Here is a 7,614-nt window from a genome sequence, read left to right as displayed (position 1 = left end):
TATTCATATCTGCTTATTTTTATATAGGCCAAGACGTTAATCCAAGTGAGATTGTGCAATGCAATCTCTGTAGTAAAGATTCTACATGTGATTATACTATTGGATGTGATGATCGGAAAAGTATTGCGTTTGCCGTTTGCAAGGAAAATAAGGATAATTTTCAGGTGATTAAGAAGCTGTTTAAATATTTAACCATTTCTTTAAACTCTATGTATACAATTAAAAGAGGGACGAAAGATACCAAAGGGACAGTCAAACTCATAAATCTAAAACAAACTGACAACAACATGGCTAAAAATGAAAAAGACAAACAAACAACAGCACACACGACACAACATAGAAAACTAAAGAATAAACAACACGAACCCCACCAAAAAACTAGGGGTGATCTCAGGTGCTCCGGAAGGGTGAGCAGATCCTGCTCCACATGCGGCACCCGTCGTGTTGCTTATGTGATAACAAATCCGGTAAATAGTCTAATTCGGTAGGTCACATTCAGGAAAGGGAAGGGGATTGTAGTTACGACGTAAGGAACATATCCGATATCATTTGTGATACGGTTATTCCATAACGGTCAACCAACTCGTGATGGCGTCCGTAAAATTTACGAAGGGATGATTTCAACTTCACCATTTGGAACTCTTGGTTTAATAGCTTCCTTGTGAGCAGCAACCCTCTATCAAGAAAATCATGATAGGAAATGCAAGCACGGGAATATCGTATCAATTGGGAGATATATACCCCGTATGCAAGTGCTGCTGGAATTTGATTTGCGTACTTTTAAAAAGAAATCATATCAGGTAAATTTTAGCGACAAATTAGTTCCTGGGGTAATTAATATTGATGTTGTAAAAATGTGTATATTTATATATTATATTACTATTTAGATTACATTGAAATATTGATTCCAAACGACGTTAACCTAAATAAAAAGTATAGACTAGTCCAACACCGAAACGCCTAAAATGAAATCAATCAAACGTTTAAATCGGCTGCATTTGTATGAACCTCTACTAAGTCATTAGCCTGTTCAGTGGTTTCTCGTTTCATGTTATCCAAAGATTAGACCATTGGTTTTCCTGTTTGAATTTTTTTCTCACTAGTAGCTTTAGGGTCCTGTAAAGCTTGCTGTTTGGTGTGAGACAAGGCTCCATGTTGAAAACCGTACTTTGACCTTTAAGTGAGCACTTTTTACACATTGTGACCTTGATGGACAGGTGTCTCATTGGCATTGTTATCACATTCTCTTTTTTATATAACGCGAACATTTTCACTTTATCATGCATTGAGGGAACGTAACTTTTCATGAAATACAAAAATACTCGTTTATAGACAGATTTTCTGTCGACAAAATTTGAAAGATTAAGCTATTGCTACATATAATGCTTTTTTCAAGATTTACTTTAATTTAAATGTGTACATGCATTTTTTTATTTTAGGTAAAAGAGAACTCGCTATCGACATATCAAACATCAAACGGTTTTCACCAAACCACAAAACTGACAGAACAATATACTCCAGCTTCAATTTCCATAGAAAAACCTAATTCTACAAAGAAAATGACTACCCGTGAGGTTCACAACAAGACTATGTCTAGAAAACAAATACATCAAACACAACCTAAAGGTATAATATGAACAACTTCTATGGCTTTAATATATTGAATTAGATTCAACACATAATATAGACCCTTATAAGAAAACTACCATCAAATTCAAACTTCTTTGAAACATTTATTTTTCTTTTCAGAAATTTTGAATATTATAAAGTAATTAATTTTTGCAAATATTTTTTTATTTTAATGTGTTACTGCAACACAAGTAACTATCAGAGAAGTAATTTATACAGATATTGTTTTAATTTCAGTTTTACCTTTCTATTTGACGAACGTGATGTACAAGTTGACAACACGTCGGTACTAAAATGAAAATACTGATATTGTTTGAATCCTAGTTGAAGTTAAAACAAAGGAGTAGGTTCACTAAGACCCCTTTTTGGCCCCAAAATATAGCAGTTTTAGAAAATTGTGAAAATGTAATCTTTAAGCTATATTTTGGAAAGTAAAATGCTTCTGCTACATAAATATGAGCTGTTCTTGACGATACAATGCACAAATATCGCGTTTTAGCATCATTAAGTCATGCTAAATTACTGAAATCTTCAAAATTTTACCATTTTGGTCATTTTTTAGACGGTTTCCGTCTAAAATGAAAGTGGCCGCATTCGTGTTCATTCATAATATTGAAATGTAAGTTGTATTTGATGATAATACAAAACATATATAAAGGTTGAGGATGAACACGGATGCGGCCACATTCATTTTTGACAAAAACCATCTGAAAAGTGACGTTTTTTGGCATATTTGATAGATTTTTCATATTTAAGCTTGAATCAGAGCGTTTTTATTGACTAAATCAGTTAAAATCTTTCACATAAACTAATCGAATCAATTGAAATAGACACTTAAGTGTTTAAAAAGTGTCCAAAAACTTTCGTTAGATGAACTTGAAATTAGAGGCCAAAATCGGCCCTTACCGGACCTACTTCTTTGAAAATTTAAATATAGTAAGATATGCATCTATCCTTCCAATTGATATTTTATCGTGTGTTTTTCTATGTTGTGATGTTATTCTATTGTTTCAGAAAAAGGGAGAAGGTTTGGTACCATTAAAACGTTTAATCCTGCTGCAAATGTTTGCACCGGTCCTAAGTCAAGAATCTGATGTACAGTAGTTGTCGTTTGTTTATGTAATTTATACGTGTTTTTCGTTTCTCGCATTTTATATAGAATAGACCGTTGGTTTTCCTGTTTGAATGGTTTTACACTAAATATTTTGGGGCCTTTTATAGCTTGTTGTTCGGGTGAGCCAAGGCTCCGTCCATTAACCTATAATGGTATACTTTTATAAATTGTTATTTGGATGGAGAGTTGTCTCATTTGCATTCACACCACATCTTCCTATATCTATCTTTAGCATGCAAAGCTCTAAGTAATTGTTCAGATTCGACTATGCTTTAGGTCCTGTTTGTGTTATTGGCATTGAACGTTTTATTTAAACATATTTTGACTCGAGCATCATCTAAAGTATGTATTAGTTATTGGAATGCCTAATTTATGTATTAATTAATTATAAAACGCTGTTCAGATTGCGGACGTTTCGACCTGTAATGGATGTTTATGAAATACTGTGACATAACAAAATCTTGACGTAAAATTGATTTATTTAATAAAATGATATGAAATACTCAATATTTCAAAGAATATTATTAATATTTGAAGCGCACAAGCTTGCTGGACCTACGAAAACAACTAAAACGTATTACTATGGTATTTTGATATCTGATAAATGCACATTCGACCCTTTTCATATAAGCGACTGTTGATTTCTACTCGGCGATAAGACATTCTGGTACCATATCACGTAAGAGCTATGTAAAAAAGCAAATTCAAGCTTTCAATCGGTACCAACTTTTGGGTAAATTAATCGCTTTCTATTATCTTTACACGACAAATTAAATTAACAGGAAAAAATTAACTTTCCCCTCAAAATACCCTAATAAATATGCTTGGTTTTACTTATTGTAATGGCTCAGTACCAGGATGTCCTACCACATAAAATGTATAATGTCGATAATATAATCCGAAGACAAATTCGGCAATATAAAAAAAGTCTATGGTAATTAAAGGAAAACGCTAAAAAGGGGATATTTTTAATCCTCAATCCTCCTCAACTTCGTACTTAATTAGGCCTTTTTAACATTTTTTAATTCGAGCGTCACTGATGAGTCTTTTGTAGACAAAACGCGTGCCTGGCGTAAATGTATAATTTCAATTCTGGTATCTATGATGAGTTTATATGAATAACTTTTTAAATACAAAACTAAGTTTTCTGTCACATTTTATTGTACTTCTACTTGACTTAAATTGACTTAGCTAAATTTACGAAACTTCTGAACAGTAGGGACTGCAGTTAGCGTGATCGACACGTTGATTTACAAAGAAAATCAAGATACTGTATGTTACAGTAATCCTCGCAAATATTATTGATTTCAAAAAGATTTATTATGCAATCTAGTGAAACTGTATCTATTTTTGTTGTTATATTTTGAAGCAGTATCAAACCAATAACTGTAGCCATCTTTCCGAGCTAAATGTTGTTGCGAGCTGATATGGGCACTGATTTTATAATTATGTGCCGATTTGTGAAGATCGTGCTGAAGTTAGTAGGCATTATGTTGATCGTTATACTGAAGAACTTTGTTATTGCTTGTGTAAGTTTAATGACATCTGGGTAAAAAAAAACAAAAGAGGAAAGGGCTGGAGTACATGTATATCTGGTTTAACCTCAAAACATATTTTACCTCTCAAAGACAGGTTATCGGTACCATATGTTGTTCGATCTTGTTTGTCATTTTCCCCGGAGGATTTGAATGTTAGCTTTAATTTTTTTGTAATACTTTGTATTATTATTGAGGATTTCTGATATCCCTCATGTTTTACTTAACATGAAAGTTTATAAACGTTTTTTGGTTTGAAATGGTATAATTGTAACAAATGAAAGGTTTTAATTAACTAATTGAAAATCTTCAAATGATATTTCAGGAAGTGCAATTGACAATGCATTACTCTTAGAAGTTATTCCCCCTTCTCTCTTCGGATGTGCAATTATTATAATTGTGTTAACAGTCTGGTGTGTCAGGTAATTTGATTATATTGTATACTTTAGACAAATAAACAACAATAAATCTTTGAAAACAGATATTTTAATATGTATTTCTGTTCTAAACATATTTTGATTACACAATACAAATAACAACAAATTATTCTATAGCTTCAAAGTAAACTGTACATTAAAAAACCCCAATTCAAAACATTATAGAGGTGCTAATTTTTTTAACCTCACAGTTACATAGTCTGAAGTTTAACGCATATGAAAGGAATTGTTTACTTATTTTATCTTTGTTTTGTTTATATAAGATTTGTATTGATAAAACATCGCTTATAATGGTTCTTTTTTGTAGTAGAAGAAAAAAGGAAAACAAAGAGACTGGAAGCAGTGTTAATGATTCATCACCATGTTCTAGTAGTCATTTGTAAACATGTGACGATATACCACATATTTCCATATACTCAAAGTAAAGGAATAATTTCTCCGATGTATAATCTCATGTAGCAGTCTTCAAATGCGACAAAATAGATCCGATTTAAGTCAATATTTAGTATGTTAATTATAATTTGATAACACTGGTAACATTCAATGTGAAGTTATTAAGTAACGTCGAAGCATCATGTTGATACAGAATAAACTACTGGAGTATTTTGCATAATAGTATGATGAATACATACACATATTTCACCTCATACAATAACTGAACAATTTTAGTGTAAATTTTTATTAGAAATCTGAATAAACTTTTAAGGTGGTACCCAACACTTTGACTAAAATTAATTTGGATCATTTAGTTTTCTTCAAATTTTGACAAAATATTTACTTTAAAAAAATCAAAGAAAATCAAAAAAACTTGAACCAATCACTTTCTTTGAAAAAATTGGTTTGATACATAACAGTTTGACATACACTGATTTCGATCATTTAGAAGCTTAATATTTCCTTAACAATACATCATTAACAAAACAATCATGTAGCTTATTTCACAGAGTTATCTCACTGTAGTGTTAGGTACATGTACCAACTTAATATGTTTCAAAGTGTGTGTACGTAGATTGCTATTTAAGCGAAGTACATAATTATAATGTTGCATCGTCAAACATCGTCTCCACGGATTTAAATGTTCAAAATATAAAATCTCATATTATATACTCTACAATATGTTCATACTGTCAAACCCACTATTCCGCCCTTTTTTCTTCGACTATGACAGTACCGAATAGACTTATAACCGAGTTAGTACTAGAATGAACAAGATAACGGGTAACACATGTTACCCAGGGTCTGGTTGCTATCTCATGGCACCTGGGACCACCCACTATTTTACGTTGGGTAATAGTTACTTGTGTTAGTATGTCTTTTGATTGAGTTAAGCCATTTCAATAGATATTTTATGTATGTCTTTCTATGTTGTAATGTTACACTATTGTTTAAGGTAAGGGTCAAAGGATGGTACATATTTAAACGTTTAAACCCGCGGCATTTGTTTGCGCCTAATGTAGGACTCTGATGTTCAGTAGTTGTCGTTTGTTGGTGTATTTCATACTACATGTAGTAAGTGTTTTTTTATTTTTCGCTTTTTATAGAGATCAGACTGTTGGTTTTCCCGTTTGAATGATGATACACTAGTCATGTTTGTGGCCCTTTATATGTTGCTGTTGTGAGCTAAGGCTCTATGTTGAAGACCGTACATTGACCTATAAGGGTTAACTTTTACAAATTGTGACTTGGAAGGAGAGTCTCATTGGCACTGATACCACATCTTCTGACATCTATAGTGGTGTTTATTCTTTATTCTTTAGTTTGTGTTTTGTGTTTTACTGGTGTTAATTTTGGGTCGGTTTTTCGTTTTTTGCAACTATGGGATACATGTTATAATTTTGTTATCGACTTATATGTTTGAATATCCTTTGGTATATTTGCCTCTGTTTTACGTGGGATTTTTCTTTTTATCAAGTACAAACAATATGTGCGTCAAAAAATGAAAGCAAACTGATCATCTTGAAAGTTATGACAACAGTTTTGTCAAAACATGTCTCTTGTAAATAATTTAAATTGTACTGAAAATATAATGCATTTTAAAATAAGATCACACACTGTTCTAGAAATAAAACCTTGGCAATGTTAATGTTTGGCAAATAAAGAGAACAGACGAAAATTTAGAGTGAACTTCATTGAGAAAAACAAAAAGGCAGAACAAAGATTTGCAATCAACATTATATATAACATTTTATAATGACTGAATATTTTTACCAACAACTATAGAAATATACGAAAAGCTATCAATGTATTAATTTAAGTTGCAGTATAAAAACAATATTAGGTCAATGTAAGAAAAATATATTTGTTTTTGTATGACGCTGAGAAACTGGGGAAGGGCAAGGTTTTACCGAGCCCTTCACCAGTTTTGCGACGAGTATAAAAAAGTATTTATTTTTATGACATTGACCTAATATTGTTTTTATACTGCAACTTAAATTAATACATTGATAGCTTTTTAAATCGTTATACAAATGTCAAACTTATTTTCATTCCTGAATGGACACCTGATTGTGGAGAAAGTGTTCCATGATGAAATTGACATTATACAAAATATAGCTATGTTACTATATTTAAGAAATAAACACAGCTAGTTGCAGTATAAATCATAGTACCCTGTAGTTGAAGTAACGTTCATGACAATATTGAAGAACCATTAATATAGATTATATTCAACCTTATCATCATGAAACAAAATTATTAAACTCATCATAGATACCTGGATTATAATTTTATAGTACGTCAGACGCGCGTTTCGTCTACAAAAGAATCATCAGTGACACTCGAATAAAAAAATGTTTAAAAAGCCAAATAAAGTACGAAGTTGAAGAGCATTGAGGACAAATTATATAAAAGATAATCTAGATACATCTTTTTATCAAAATGTCTCTTGCTGATATCAATA

The 7,614-nt window shown here is 31.5% G+C and overlaps 1 long non-coding RNA gene across 1 annotated transcript; it reads left to right on the top strand.

Annotated features, from left to right (window-relative positions):
• Positions 1-34: 34 nt before the first annotated feature.
• On the top strand, positions 35-4,700 carry LOC143043168 (uncharacterized). Its single transcript, XR_012968235.1, has 3 exons — positions 35-164; positions 1,440-1,626; positions 4,604-4,700. It is a non-coding gene; the product is annotated as an uncharacterized LOC143043168 (long non-coding RNA).
• Positions 4,701-7,614: the final 2,914 nt, after the last annotated feature.

Source organism: Mytilus galloprovincialis, chromosome 8 (genome assembly GCF_965363235.1).
Source record: "Mytilus galloprovincialis chromosome 8, xbMytGall1.hap1.1, whole genome shotgun sequence".
Classification (NCBI taxonomy): Eukaryota; Metazoa; Mollusca; class Bivalvia; order Mytilida; family Mytilidae; genus Mytilus; species Mytilus galloprovincialis.
Note: the sequence above shows the minus strand (reverse complement) of the source record. Positions and strands in the feature narration are given on the sequence as shown.